The sequence below is a fragment of the Lepidochelys olivacea genome, assembly GCF_965140295.1.
Source record: "Lepidochelys olivacea isolate rLepOli2 genome assembly, chromosome: 1".
Classification (NCBI taxonomy): Eukaryota; Metazoa; Chordata; order Testudines; family Cheloniidae; genus Lepidochelys; species Lepidochelys olivacea.
The window spans coordinates 17,584,895-17,601,204 of NC_140411.1; the positions used below are offsets into that span (position 1 = coordinate 17,584,895).

Below are 16,310 nucleotides of genomic sequence, written 5' to 3' on the forward strand. Positions count from 1 at the left end.
GTCCCCTCAATTCTCCAACCTGGGGTGCCTTTTACACTGCTTCGCTGTGAGAGCAACCACTCCTGGTCTGCCCACACACAGCTTCCAGCATGTAAATCACTCCGTTATACTGTATGAATGCTGTAGCCAGCCACTCTTGAATTACACTGCAGAGAAACACCAGCAAATTCCTAGTCCCAGGCTTGCCCCCAGAAATGTGCATCTTCTACTGCCCAGCTTTCTCCTTCTGGATAACATAAGCTCACAGAAAGTTTGTCATTTTATTAATAAACAGTGATATGCAGAAATCCTGTTATCTCAGATGGAGTTTTCCAAACACTTCAATACAATCACACTGGTTTAGATAAAAGAGTACCCGACGCTGAAAGTGCTCCTGGCCAAACAGAAACCGAAGGAGTCTCTTGCGAGATGGGTGACTCATGCTATGGATATACACATCCTGAAAGTCAAGGGGCAAAAGCCAATCCCCTGGATTCCCTGATATAATAGCTGTAAGAGTCACCATCCTGAATTTCTTCTTTCACTTTCTTTTTTGGGGCCAGAAGATACTTCAAAACGCCTTTTCCCTCTGTGCTAACTAGGAACTGGTTCTACAACTCCTAAGCAATTTTCTGTCTCAACAAGTGTTCATGAGAGGGCGTGGAAGGAGGGTGGGAGATAAAATGGATGGAGTAGCCTAATGTTATAAACCTCCAAGACCCATTTGTCTCATGTAATCTGCTCCCATGCCAGCTGAAAGGGGGGGGGGGAGGAGAGGCCCAAAAGGGAAGGAGGTAAACTGTTGCAGCTGAACATACAAAAACCAGGACTGATTCAGTCCCTCAACCAGACCATCAAAATTCTGATGAGGAAGATTGAATGGTTGAACCAGATGTAGTACGTGGTCTCTCTCTGAAACCCTGGTTTCTTCCCAGGTGGCTATGAAGGTCTTTCGAAACCAGAAAACTGTACAGAGCAGGATCTCTGGGATGTTTGGGATTTATTATATTTCCATTTACTTGCAGGTGTATAAATCTCAGAAGATTGCAAGGTGGCTCTGGAGTATTTTGAAGTGTAAAATGACTCATTGGTGGTCCCAGCAGAGAGTTTTAAAACATCAAGAGGAAGATCTTCAACTATATTTTGGATGTTCCTAAGGATCCCAGAGAGCTGGCCAAGATGTCCAACACATGACAACTGCTGTGGAGATGGAGTGAGCTGTCACATCAGCGGCAGCCAGGGCAGCTTATAAAAATGCTCTAGTTATGACCTTTGGGCTAGGATGGCCTGGAACTGTTTGCGATGTTCTGCTGGAAGGTGTTCAACAAACATGTGAGACTTAGACAGGGTGATTGTATTTTGCCCTACGAATTTGGTAATTTGCTATTCTAAACTGCAGGTCACAGATGAATAGTTCTTATGGCCAAAGAGGTCACATGGGGTCGATTTAGCATGGGGCTATCTTTCACATTCATTTACAGTTTCAACATTCCAGGAGTTAGGAATGTGGTGAGGGGAAAAATTCAGACAATACTTGGTTGGGCTGGGACAGAATACATTTTTATCAGCACACAGATGGTACTGCTGCTGAGGTCTGCCAGATGGTCTTGGCAGAAGGGCCTTGTTAATGGGCAAGGCCATTCGAGGAGACAGTGCTGTCTGCCAAGTGTACAATAGTTTGTGTTGTGACTCTCTGACTTCTTCAGGGGGTGTCTGCAAAGAATCTGCTTTCCATTTCGTGAGGTCCTGAAACCATTTGAAGTCATCGGGCCGAGAGGGTGGGGAAGGCATCATGGCCTTATCTGGGGAAGAAGAGAAATATTACTCTTTTGGGTGGCCTCCTTGTCTTCTACAGCCTGTTGCTCTTCACAGGTTTCCTCCAGCTGCTCAGGTAGTTAAGGAGGAATAGATGGGGTAGGAGACTGGCAGTCCTGATGAGAACAACAAGGAGTACAGTGGCACCTTAAAGAGAGAGGCTGGGGGCTCTTGAAAGCTGCTACCAGTAGGCAGCCACCCCAAGGGTCCCAATACGACCACTTAGTGGAATTCGGAATATGGAGTGGAATTCATGGCTGCTCATACCAGTGATGGGGACTCAGATCTGTCCCCTCCCTGTAAGTCAACCCTCTCCTTGTAGGTGTCAGGGAAAGGGTTCCTATAAAGGTAAGTAGGAGGGTCTTGCACCAAGATGTGTGAGACTGAGGAAAGTTGCTGCTCATCATCCAACAGAGGAGCTCTGCCAGAGAATGGTGGGGAAATCAGGCAGTACCAGAGAGACATGTAATTCCAGTGACCATGTGGATCTTGCTACCAAGGCACTTGGTACCATCAAGAGTGGAGGCTCCGGTTCATTTGACAAAAATAGGTCTTTCCAATATCTAAATTCCTGCAGTACCAGATGAACTAGAAGTACTGAATTAGGTCCCTTGCAGTAGCAGGTCAATGGTACCAACAATGCTGACTGCTTCTAAGCTATCATGGGCTGAAGCATTTGCTTGGACTTCTGTGGTAACTGGGGGAAATCACAATTCAGGCTACCAGAAAAAGTAACAGGGGGTCCATCAGTATCAACTTGCTAGAAACAGGCTGCTTCTCTCTGCTGCCCCAGTCACTTTTTATGGTACCAACGTTGACTTAGGTACTGAAGCATGCTGAGGGTCGTGGCTCCTGGAGGAGCCAGAGTCTGAGGAGTGCTAGCAGTACTGGAGGATTCTGGAGACTTAGCGGTGTCCAGCCCAGAACTTGAGGGCTTGGACAGATTGAACAGATTGATTTTTGTAGAGACTTGAGATCTTTTTGAAGTAGGCTCTTTCGGAGGAGAACTAGAACTCCTTTTCTCAGAGACTTTCCCAGGACCTTCTGACTCTTCCCTTAAAGGTTGAGGTGAACGCAGCATCAAGGTGGACAGGGCACGAGGGTCACTCGGAGACTGATGTACGGGGGCGGGTCCCCTGAGCTGGGTCTGAGATCAGGCGAAGAGGTTGCTCCATCATAAGCAGTTCCAACCTAATCTCCTGGTTCTTCCTGGCCCAGCTCTTAAGGGCACTTCTGAGGGACATGCGTGTCCCCCAGGCAATACATGCACCAGGACTAACCCCTGCGGACCAGGATAGCCTCCTAGCAAGTAAAACAACATTTGAATACAGGTGATCCTGGCACAGCCCCTCAACAGAGAGAGAACCTCCCGGGGCGGGGGGGGGGGGAGAGATTACAATCCTCTTTAGAAAACAAATTTAACTAAACCCTAACCTCACTTAACTAAAGGCTAGCCGAAGCAAGACTGACAATTGAAGTGAGCACTCTGAATGCTCAGGCCAAGGTTATGGAGGAGGAACTGAGGGCAGTCTGCCCATGCAACCCTATATAGCCTCAGTGTGGGCCGCAAGCATGTGTAAGGTGCCTCTGCAAGCCAAAGAGTCACTGCTTCCAAACACCTTTGATGGAAGACACAGGGGGCCACCTGTGCACCTGAAGCAGAGCACCCACCGGGACACACAGCTTGAAGAACTTATTGCTGTTCTTACGTACCACAGAGCTGATTTATTTTTAACATACATAAAGGTGACCTACAAAGGAAACAAAAACTGGTTGTGTGTCATGTTTGGCTTTTCACACGTATACAGGAGGCGTGAAAGGTTGGGGTGGAGGGGCGTAGGTTTTCTTCAGCACAGAAAAACAAGTCTGCTTTTTTTTGCCTTTAGAAATATCAGGTGTGGCCTTGCTTAGTTTTGCTGGTAGACTGCTTGGACAATCCCAAATGTGGACTATAAGCTTTGGACTTAAAGAGAGTCAGAGTGTTGAACATTTAAGACATCTTTCCACCCAAGTGTTTCTCAGATATATATATATATATATATATGTGTGTGTGTGTGTAGCTTTAACCCAGTCTCAAATATCATTTCCCTTCTCAATTAATTGGTTTTGCTTGACTGGCATCTCCAGTATCACTCATGTATTGGTTCTCTATTTGTCTAAAGTCTTTCAGAAAAAACAAGGCAGACAAAACAAATATTTAATGTAGAAAGCAAGCACAAAAACAAACTTGGGGTGGGAGAGAAGGAAGCAGAAGGTACGAGAGTGCTTACATAAAACAGTCACAAACCTAACACTTTTCCTAGGCAAGTTACATCTAAAGTGATTAGTGTCAGGGCTTTCATTAAAAACAAAGAGGAGTCCTTGTGGCACCTTAGAGACTAACAAATTTATTTGGGCATAAGTTTTTGTGGGCTAGAACCCACTTCGTTAGATGCATGGAGTGGAAAATACAGTAGGCAGATATAAATATACAGCACATGAAAAGATGGGAGTTGCCTTACCAAGTTGGGGGGAGGGGTCAGTGCTAATGAGGCCAATTCAATCAAGGTGGATGTGGCCTATTCCCAACAGTTGACAAGAAGGGGTGAATATCAACAGAGGGAAAATTACTTTTTGTAGTGCTAACAAGTCCAATTCAATCAGGGTGGATGTGGCCCATTCCCAACAGTTGACAAGAAGGTGTGAGTGCACTGCTTCTAGATTTAAGGGAGAAACCAGCCTGACAGATTATATACATACTTATACACAAGATACAAGGTCAGCTTAATTTTGTGTTTAAAAATCTCTTAATCTTGTTTGGGAACATCAGCAGGGGATTAGGACAGGTCCTAAAGGAACAATTATGTCCCTATTCTCAGTGCCTTTTGGCACTGGATTGATGGCACAGGGAGGAATACATTACAAAGAGGTGAAATTCATTAAATTCCTAAGAAAGGAAGTCAGAAATATACAAGTGATGGGTTAAAATAGCAAAGTATAGATATTTAAAAGAATTGTGGGTTTTTACTAATCCCTTTATTAGAAAGATGTGTGGGCTGGTGCAGTAGATTGAGAATTTATTTAAACCAGAAATGAAATATTTAAGTGGTTTTATTAGGTCAATGCAACAGCAATCCAACATGCTCATTTATTGTCCTGCAGCACTTCTCCCCACCCCCAAACAGTTTTACATCTCTCACTCTCTCCCCACAAGGATGCCTAATGGACATTTCAGTGGATATATGGAGCTTTTGCAGACTAAGCAATGTTGTTACTGCAACTTCATTATACTTTATAAAGGCAGTATTACCAACTCCAGACATTCAACAAAGATAATGAGTTGGGTTCTCAAAAGTAATATATATATTTTTTTAATCTCATTTTATGTTCTTAGTACTTGCTTACTAGTTTTCACATCTTTAGAGTGCACCTGGGCCACTTTTTTGAGCTTTTCACCATAGTCATTAGGGCGGGAAACTTACTTTGTTTTTTTAAACAAATGCTGAGAATCTCAGCACACTGAACGCCTCCAGGAGGCAGGACTAAGAAAAGCTACCAAATATTATGACACTCAGGATATAGATCACAAGAGTTAGCAACAATCACAGAGACTCCTAATAAAAGTACTCGTAAGGAAGAACGGATACCTTAGAGGTCAGTGGTGCGCAAACTTTTATAGTCACACCCCCTTTACTGTTCACTGAATTTGTCACGTACCCCTGCCCCATTACCTGTAATCTGAAACTGGAGGTTTTTTGCAAGTTGGCAGAAGGAATGAAAAAATTTGTTTTTATTACTAAATGTATGTCACCCTACAGTGGGACTGGGATCCCGCAGGTCCCAGAGCCATAGTAGTGGAAGTGGGATAAAATTTCAATAAACAATGTGGAAGCAGGTGGGAGTGGGTACTGTGGGGTGTGACAGGAGCAGGATTAAAAAAAAATAATCCTCCTGCACCGCAAACAACATGAACACCCTGGGCAGCAGCAGCCGCCATTCTCCAGCCGCCCAACTCTGAAGGCAGTGCTGCCGCCAACAGCAGCACAGAAGTAATGGGGCACAAGTCAGTCTGCTGTAAAAAGTGATGCGTGTGTGTTTGTTTTTTAAAAGGGTGAAAGGCCAAAGTTTCTTCACACACCCCAGTTTGCACACCACTGCCTTAGCTCATAAATCAGATTGCCATCAGCATTTATATCTAGGTTACCTCAGCAAGTTACGTTCCGGTATAGAATAAAAACTGTTCCCATCTGGGAGCCTGTGATATCCAGTGACTAGGATTCAGGAGCCCTAAACAGAGCAACTGAACTATTTTCTTAGCCCTGGAGGTCAGCATTGAGGCATGGTGGCAGGATAGAGTAAGGAAAGCATCAATGGACTTCTGTGCTGAAACAAATAATTTAAAATCTCTTGGGGAATCTGGCAATAAAATTCATACAAACATTTGTGAAAGGAAAAAGTTATTCACTGGGGATAATCATTTGCTACAAGATAATCACCAAAGACATAGTGATCCATCCAATATATCATTTTCACTTTGCATCTTACGGTTTTTTTCAGGTGGAAGCTGGCTATTCCTAGGACAATTTCTATTTTTAGAAACAGGCTTCCAGAGTTTAGGAATTCAAATCATCCTCAAAAAACCCCGTAACATTAAGGATGTTACTTAACTCCACAAAATATAGGGATAAGCATAGATAGGGATTCATGCTGGAAATCCAGCACTAAATCTTTTTAACCACTAAGGTCCATCAGGTCACCAATACTGCTTGAACCAAGATAGAGCAACATACAGTAAGACCAGTGGTCTTCACAGGCAACATTTCCGTATTGAAGATGCCCTCCAAAGCAGAAGAGGACTGCTTTTTTCTCTCCCTTCTTTAAAGTGTGCCTAAAGACAGCTTTTTTTTTTTTTTTTCCCCAAAAAGTTCCTGTATGACTTTAGTTGAAAAGGCAGGGTTGTCAAATCCTTAAAGAAAGTTTCTCTCCCAAGTGTTTTAGTTAACTAAATATCAACCAAACCAGAAGTGACAAAGTTTTAAACAATCAAATAAAAATCCCTTCCCCTCTCTAACCAGGCTGTTCTTCTGCAGTGCCCATAATATCATAATCCTACCATTTCTCCATTCATCCATAGATTCTTCTAGGGTAGACAAGACCTGACTCTACGGTGGTTAAAAAAAAAAATCCTCCAAGCATTATATATAAAATAAAAGCCTTCCGGGAGTGCTTTATGAAGCAGCAAAGCAGACAAGCTCATTTCTCCCCCACCTCCCTTCTGCTGGTGACCTTTAACTACAATATCATTGGTCCAGTAATAGAACACTCACATTTGGCACCATCTCACTGAATGCCTGTTGGCTAGCAAATGCTGCCGGTGTTAACCTGCTTGGTGTCACTGGTCCATTAAGAAGAATGTGTTATAAAGCAGGAAATCTAGGTTCCATCAAGATTTATTATGTTCTGTAGTTTCTGAAGGAAATGAGCATTTCACTCATGATATTTATTTGCATCACTTTCAGGTCACTATATGCAAATTACTCTCTTTCCAGAAAAGATGCACAATGTAATGGAGTTTTATAATTGAGTGTCTGATTAATTTTAATAAACTAATCAATATCACATTTCAAAGCCCGATGTGTCCGTTTGCCTTTAAATCTCTTTAGATTATATGCCCCTCACTGACAAGCAGTTACCTGACTGTTAGCTTTATCTTTGAATGTGAAGGGTCACAGAAGTTCATGCCCAGGAGGCTGGTTTAATGAACTAGTGTAATGAAGGGATATCATCAGGACATCATCCACTGGGCCTTGTTATATTTTTTTTCCCCTGATCCCGTGGGTCTGAGAACCCAATTATGCCTTCACATGCACGACTACTCACTTTGAGTTGCACCTTGTATTGAGCTAAGAATTGCACTTTAAATCCCTATCACAGACACAAAGCTAGATACTTGTCAAATTGTTAAAAACCCCAAAACAGCCCAAGTTCTGTCTCTTGTTATACCCATGCAACTGCATAGACTTCCGATGGGTTATACTGGTGTAATAGAGTACAGATCATTTGGTGCCTAGCCTTAGTAAACAAATTCATAGCAGGAAAAAAAATCCTTAAAGCGTAGGATACCATCTTAAAGAAAAAAAAAAAAACTTAATTTTTCCTTCATCCTGAACTGGTATGAACTAAAGATGGACCTGAGCTGTTTAGTTCCAGATCCAAATAGAAGTTTCCCCAAATAAGACAAATTCTTGAAACAGTTTACAAAGGGAAAAAGGTAAATCCAACATCACATAAAGTCTTTAAATTGAGGTTGGATGTATTTCTAAAAGACATGCTCTAACTCAGCAGTACTCAAAGCAGTGGTCCGTGGACCGGAGCCATCGGCTGCCGGTCTGCGTGCACATTGGAAAAAAAAATGCCGGTCCCCCACATCAGATAGCTTGAGAAGCACTGCTCTAACTCATTCACAAGTTCCTGTGCTGAATAGTTTTCCGTACTGTATGAGTGAACATTAATTCCCTCCGCTGGAAAAATCACTGGGTAAAAATTCTAGTCTGACCTCCTGCCTAACACAGGCGAGAGAGAGGATCATAGTGATCTCTGCTGGCCTTAAAATAAACAATGTGTGTGCATGTCTGGGCACATGCATGTATATAAAATGAGAATTATTAAAATCTGGGACCATATTTACCATAAACAGTTGCAAAAGAGATCTGACGAGGCATATGTATTTCACAAGCCACAAAGCTTTCTATATGCAAATATAAGAACACATTGTAACAAACACCACTATGTGAAAGCCCCACTATCTGAATGAAAATTATTTCTCTTCCCCATCCCCCACTTCATGAATAAAACATAACCCATAATCCATCAGAAAGTAAAAGAGAACCCCTGCTAGATAGGGGTACGAAACACTTGTGTCATTTGAGCTAGCAGGTATTTTAACAACCATAAAGCTTTAGTTTTATTGCATCAGGAAGACTGTTCTTTCTACCAAAGTTAAAAAAAATAATAATAATCCAAAATCCATCACTGCCACCATGACAGACAACACGTCAGTAGAAGGAGTTATAACCACACCAAAGCTGGAACTCTTTGTTCTGACCTTTGGTATTTCTGTTTTTTTTAAAGTCAGTGATTGCAGTTGACGTTTCATCAACACAATCAGGGATGATGGATGGTCTTGTGCTGAAGACAGTGGACTGGGACACAGAAGATCTAGATTTAAATTCCCAGCTCTGCAACAGCTTAGACAAACCATTTACCTCAGTTCTCCATCTGTAAAATGGAACAATTGTACTTCCTTTCTCCCATCCTCTCTCATTTGTTTAGAGTGTAAGCTCTTCAAGGCATGCACTATATATTATGTGCAGCGCCAAGCACAGTGGGGTCCAACTGTCAGTAAGGGTCTCTGGGTGCTACTGTCAAATAATTTCAAATGCAGGAGTAAAACAGAGTACACATGCTATGCTGTTACAGCCTTTGACATGGTCTGTTCCTGTGTTGAAGAAAGATACACATCATTGGGGACAGAAAAAGAGTGTTGTGCTAAATCTCTTAAAAAAATAAAATCAAATAAAGCACCTGATTCACCAAACTAGGGATGCCAGTTAACTGCTGTTAACTCAAGCAATCAACTCAAACCAAATTAACTATCAAAAAATTAATTGCAATTAATCTCAGTTTTAATTGCACTGTTAAATACAGACACTCCCCAGTTTATGCAAGACACGATTTACGCAAACCTGCATTTACAGAAAAAGTTCCATAAGCTAGAAATAGGAAGGGGGAGGGGGAGTTGGCGTAACGGTCAGGTATGCATTTCCGACTTACGCAAAATTCGAGTTACGCAAGGCGTTCCGGAACGGAACTATTGCGTAAGTCGGGGAGCGTCTGTAATAATAGAATACCAATTGAAATTTACTATAAATATTTTGGATGTTTTCTACAATTTCAAATATACTGATTTCAATTAACACCACACAATACAAAGTATACAGTGCTCACTTTATTTTTATTACAAATATTTGCACTGTAAAAGAAGAAATAGTATTTTTCAGTTCACCTCATCGAAGTACTGTAGTGCAATCCCTTTATCGTGAAAGTCCAATTTACAAATGTAGAATTTTTTTTTTACATAACTGTACTCAAAAACAAAACAATGTAAAACTTTAGAGCCTATAAGTCCTACTTCTTGTTCAACCAATCGCTAAGACAAACAAGGTTGTTTACATTTATGGGAGATAATGCTGCCCGCTTCTTAGTTACAAGATCACCTGAAAGTGAGAATAGGTGTTTGCATGGCACCGTGATAGCCAGCACTGCAAGGTATTTACGTGCTAGATATGCTAAACATTCATATGCCCCTTCATGCTTTGACGTGTAGATTGCACTCTCTTTTATTTATCTTTTTTTACAATGCAAATATCTGTAATCCAAAATAATATAAAGTGAGCACTCTTCACTTTGTATTCTGCTTTGTAAGTGAAATCAATATATTTGAAAATGTAGAAAAACCTCCAAAAAGATTTACACTACATTTAAATTGGTATTCTATTATTCTTTAACAGTGGGATTCGTTTTTTTTTAATCTCGTGATTAATTTTATCATTTGAGAGCCCTACTTTGTTGCACTCTTCCACTGATGTTAACACCATTGATTTCAGTGTTGAAGTGGACTAAAGCAGGTACAAAGAGCACAGACCATCCAAAGAAACTGCACTGGGAAAAAGCTATTGTTTAACCTGCACCCCAGATCAGAGGCAAGAGGTCAAAAAAGCCCCTGTTTTAGCTTTAATAACAGAAACCAAATGTATGGTGCTCCAGTTCACATAATCATTCTGAAGTCTGGATGATTACCTGAAGCACCATAATTGATCTGCAAAACAGAACAGGATGCCTCCACCATTCTTCCATCCTCTCCTTCAGTGACTCTGTGACACACTGTACTTCAAAATAGCACCCTGAAAAAACCCCAAACTCATCATTCGTAGATTGTCATATTTCATACAAAGCATGCCATGTAAGATGCTATATGAAAGGTCACGATCTGCTGAAACCCATTGTTCTGGCCAAATATGTAGATCATTAGTGTGTATAAAGTTATAAAAGTTGCTGTACAGTGTTACTGAAATATGCTGTACATTTACTAGTGACATACAAAGGACCTCCACCCAGAAGGCCATTAATTAGCAGGGGAGTTGTAATCCAGGGATTTACAATTCTATGAAGGCTACCCAAGCACCACACAATGGGAACTGCTCAACTCTATGACTCAGACCACACCAGGTTGATTGCTCAACCCAGGCACTCAGCAAAGCCTACCAGGACATGTCTGGGCGAGTGCATCTAGGCACATGGACTAAGGATATAAAATAGGGAACAGTAACAGCAGGCCTTTACCTTTCTCCTCCCCCACACCTATGCTAGAAGCAACAGGAATGTGGAGAAGGTGAAGGTAATCTGAGGAGATTGGTCCGGGCTTAAGGAGAAGCCTGTGCATTAAGAAGTGTAACATCCAGTGGGCTGAGAAAAATTCTGATCTAAATACTGCCTTGTGTAATAAGGTTTAAGATTTAGATTGTACATTTATATTTTATTTTCTTTGCTAACTTTCTCTGATCCTTTATGCCTACCACTTAAAATCTATCTTTCTATAGCTAATAAATCTGTTTTATACTTTACCTAAAACAGTGTATTTTGCTTGAAGTGCTTGGGAAATCTCAGCTCAGTTACAGAGTTCGGACCAGGGCAAGGTGGTACAGCCCGGAGTGTAAGGCTGGGGACGAATTGGCTGGAGCCTCTCTATTGTTGGTTCATGAGTGGCTGGTTGGGTTCATTGGGTACAAGCATTCATGTAACTAGGTTGGGTGTGTTCCTGCTTGTGGATGGCTGTGTAAATTCAGTAACTGCCAGACAACAGTGAGAGGGAGTGCAGGCTGGTGGGTCAGAGGGCTCAGCAGTACCCCAGTTCCAAGTTGCACCCCAGGGATCCTGTCACACCCTCCTGAAAACACACACGAATTCAAAAGGCCTCTAAACCCTACCTCTCCTCATCCCAAATAAGCATTAGATAAAGGAACTTGCAATTCCTATGTGAACAGAAAGAAAAGGAGTACTTGTGGCACCTTAGAGACTAACAAATTTAAGTTTTTTCATGAAATTGGTTAGTCTCTAAGGTGCCACAAGTACTCCTTTTCTTTTTGCGAATACAGACTAACACGGCTGTTACTCTGAAATATGTGAGCAGAGTACTTTGTCACTGGACTTGCTGTTGCTTCCCCTTCCTCTGTACTTCATGTAAACTGTCTGTTTAGACTATAAGCTCTTTGAGGCAGGGATCCAGTCCTCATACTTTGCACTGGTGATTTTTAAAAGTTACCCTTTCAAAAGAAAAGCTTTGCAGGACAGCTGCACCAAAAGGGAAAAATGAGAAAACATGTCTCCGTAAACAGGATTAAGAACTCAAGCCTGCCCCCTCTCAAGTTAATAGGAATATTGCAATTGGCTTTGATGAGAGTAGAAGGGCAGGCTCTAAGTCAGCAAGGAAGACACTCAGATACTACACTTATGAATGCCATATAAGTGTCTAGAGAGAGCAAAACATAGGACCAGTGATTTCCTCCATGCAAACACCACAAGTGTCTGACATAATGGTGATTTTTCTGATCAGCTAGATGTTAACAAAAATAAACCCCAAATAGCTAGTAATGGTGAGGTAGATAGATGTTTGGAGCTCTGACCTATTTGATGAGAAGGTTAGCACTGAATTTAAAACTGTTGCAAGCAAACTGATACAAAGAAAACTCTCATTCATTTTTTGTAAATAACTAATTGTTGGGGGAGGGGGGAGGAGAAACCAGGCTTGACATCTTTAAGGTATTAGAAAATTCAAATCTTTCTATTTATATTCCCCCCCCCCCCCAAACACACACACACAGACACACTTCTTCCTCATCTAGGAAGAAGACCTGAAAAGCAGCCCTATGTAAGCTCCAAAGCTTGTCTCTCTCAACAACAGTTTGTCCAATAAAAGATGCCATTTCCTCCACCTGGTCTCATCCATAACATTCACTGAGCAGATATACATGATGGTCAGTGCACTAACGTTCTTATTCTACAAGAGTGGTTTCTTCCTCAGGTTTAACTTTTATTTCAATGCCACATATAGGACAGGTACCTGAGTAGCTTTAGCATCACATCTGAAAAGAGAAAAAAAAAATCCAGTCTCCCTGCCGAGTTCAGGTATGACAACTATCCACCTGGCTATCACCCTCCACCCATTACTTTCAGTATTATGTGGTGTTGTATTTATACAAGGCCAAATTCTGGCTCAAGGTTCAAAAGAAAAATAATCAATCTTCAAATAAACTAAAGCAAATACTGGAATAGCAGCATTAATGTTTTCCTATATTCTGGCTGTCCTCTCTCTAGACAGATTACACCTGTTTATAGGAGCAACCTGCATTAAGGAGGGTGGGGGGCATCAAGTAACCTCAACTGCTCAGTGGACACCTATAAGGATTGCATCAAAGCCTTTCTGAGGGCAGGTCTACACTACTGCATAAGTCGGTCTAAGCTATGTCGCTCAGGGGAGTGAAAAAGACACCCACACCCCATAGCAATGCAAGTTACCGTGACCTAAGCACGGTCATAGAACATACAACAGCGCAGCTGCACCGATGTAGCATTTCTAGTGTCGACCTGCCCTGAGCCTGAAAAGTGACAAGCATCCTCGACTTCTCCTTAAGTCCCTGAAGATTGAAAGCACTCAGGACCTCGTGGGATAAGGCCTAACTCATCAAGCAGCTCCCAAAATATGGGGGAGAGGGAGGAATGCAATCACTGTACACAGAGGTTAAGTACTGTATTGGGATTACTCTCTAATTCCCAATGGAAGGAACAGACTTTCTTCCTTCTGCTCCTTGACTTGCTGAAAATCTTTTAGAAACATTACCTCACTCTAAGAAATCCTGCCTAGTGACAACACCCACACTTCTTTTGCTTTTAAAACTTGGTTAAGACTAAATAGTTTAACCATGCAGTCCTCACAATTATTACCACATATTATAATGTACATAATAATCATAGGTTTCAGAGTAACAGCCGTGTTAGTCTGTATCCGCAAAAAGAAAAGGAGTACTTGTGGCACTTTAGAGTCTAATAAATTTGTGTAGCTTACAGCAGATGATGTTTCTCAAATATCAAGCCAAATTCTGAAGCCTTTTATTCAGTTTCTACTCATCTTTCTCCCCAGGAGAAACTCTTACTGGAGGTTGGGGATGAATAAGGACGGAGTAATTGCCAGTGCGAACAAATGTTCTGTGACATCCAGACAGCTCGCATAGGGTTGTGATTTTTAAAGCCTCTGGAAGAGGAAAGTAGCCAGAATCACAGTAGACATCAGGTAGGAATACGAGGCTTTCTGAATCCGGGCAATTTCACATTGCAGTATGTGCAGAGTTGCAGAATGAGATAAAGTCATTCCTCCAGCAGAACCCTCCTGTGGCTGCTCCCCTTCCTCCCCAGGAACAGCCTTGAAGAAAGCCACCCACTGAGACACACCCACGCTCCCTGAATTCTCCGTTCATCACATTCAAAAAGTTCAGTTCTGCCGCCCGAGTTCTCGCCAAGCACCAAAAATAAAACCCCAGAAGAGCTGCACTTTGCGTTTTCACCCAACACCGACACACACACTGCAAGAAGCTATACCAACCTCCTGTCCCCGCCACCTATGGCTCTGTTCACTGGGCACACAAAGCCGGGGGCGGGAGGGGTCGCATCTCCATTCCCCAAACCCCTCCCCACTTGTGTCACTAGCCACACAACCCGCTGGCTGGAGGTGCAACCCCCTCCTCAGGATTCCTGGTCCTCAATTCTCTGCCTGCACCCCAAACCCCACACAACCTCCCCTTCCCCCCGCCAGCTCTCAGTCCGCTCACCACCAGCAGAAGGGCGCTCCGAATCGCGACACGATCTTCATCTGCCCTGCTCCTTAAAGACTCCCATCAAGTCAGGGCCGAAGCTTCTGCCAGCCCCAGGCACCCCCACTGCTTCAGTTCACTCGACAAAAAGCCCAACAGCGCTGAACCCCGCGACTGCCTCGGCGGCTCTCCCCCTTCCCACAAAACCCCAGCGCCCGTGCCCCGATCTCTCTACTACGAGCTATGAGAAAGCAAGGGGGGGACCCCCCGCCCCCGGTTCTCTCTAGTCAATGAGCCCCATCAGAGCCAGGAAAAGCTGCAGCTCCAGGGTAGGTCCCAACCCCCCCCCAACACACACAATCCCTTCGGTTCACGCTGGCCCAGGCTAAGGGGGGGGGGGGCTGGGAACGACGCTCCCTTTGTTAAATGAACCAGCGTCGTGCGCAGGATGGAAGCAGCCGGCCCCTCTCCCTGGGCTGAGCGGGTCTCCCCTCTCGCCAGAGCCGCCCCCGCCCGCCCGCCCGGCAAACTCGAAGCGCCTCCGTGCGCCCCGCGCCCCGGTTAGCCACTTGCCGCCCGCCAGGGACTCCGGGCGCCGCAGAGCAGCGGGGGACCGAACCAGCGCCGGGCAGGAGGCGCCCCAGCGCCCGGCACTCACCGCGGGGCGGCAGAGCGGCTCCCTGCCTCTCGCCCGGCAGCGGCGTTCGCTCCCCCTCTTTCTGCTCCCTCCGAGACCCGGCCCCGCCTCCCCCGGCACGCCGCGCCGGCGTCCCCTATTGTCAGCCGCGCCGAGCCCAGGCGGCAGCCCCCGGCCGCCCTCCCAGCGGCTCTGCCCCCCGCCCTGGGCTGGGTCCCTCTCCCATTGGCTGCTGGGGGTGGCCTCTCCCCTCCCCCCCTGGGAGGTAAGGAGTGGGAGCGGGACACGTGAGGGTGAAGCAGACAGGAGGCTTGCAGGGTGATGTCATTTGGGAATGAGGTAGAGGCGGCTGGGATGGGGCGGGGGGGCTGCGAGCCGGCAGCGGGAGCCCAGGCAATCCGCCCCCCCCCGCACTCCCCAGCCAAGCTCCCTGCGCCGCAGTATCTTCCGCAGTTTGCCCGGCCCACCATGTGCTCGGGAGAGTTTTGGGAGAATCAGCACTTTTCACCGTCCGAGCCCTTCACAGACATCCACTCATCGAGCTCCCCACCCCGCCATAGGCACTTTGAGGTAAACGTGGAAAGAATTACCTCCCATCCCCCTTTTACAGTGTGGGAAACGGGAGATTTGTTCTGCTTCGGAAACTATATGACCACACCTTCGTCGCGAGGAAACCTGCTCCCTGGGTCTGTTCAGAGATACCTTTGCTACTTGCCTAGAAAAATGCCTGCTCCTTTTGTTTTACTCCTGCTAGCCCCACAAAGCCACATAAGGGACTCAGAGAGCCAGCTGGGTTCTGGTCCTTCTTGTGCATCATTAGCTGAATTGTTTACTAGATCAGTTACATCGGGTGCCTGTGCAAAACTGCCGATGGTATTGGGGCTACCATAAAATCTCCCACGGTTTCACTACCACTAGGGGCTTGTTAATCTCTAAAGTGCCACAAATACTCCTTTTCTTTTTGCAGCTACAGACTA

General features: G+C 44.3%; 1 protein-coding gene across 5 annotated transcripts in view; it reads right to left on the bottom strand.

Moving 5' to 3' along the window:
- Positions 1-15,432, bottom strand: part of PAK1 (p21 (RAC1) activated kinase 1) — a 119,978-nt gene extending 104,546 nt beyond the window's left edge. The window contains exon 1 of one of the 5 annotated variants that reach the window (XM_084639214.1): positions 15,355-15,432. The gene's annotated coding sequence lies outside the window, so the exon portion shown is untranslated. Of the gene's footprint in view, positions 1-14,714; positions 14,872-15,354 lie in introns of those variants that run through there. The other 4 variants (XM_084639213.1, XM_084639217.1, XM_084639216.1 and 1 more) reach the window with 4 other exon arrangements.
- Positions 15,433-16,310: the final 878 nt, after the last annotated feature.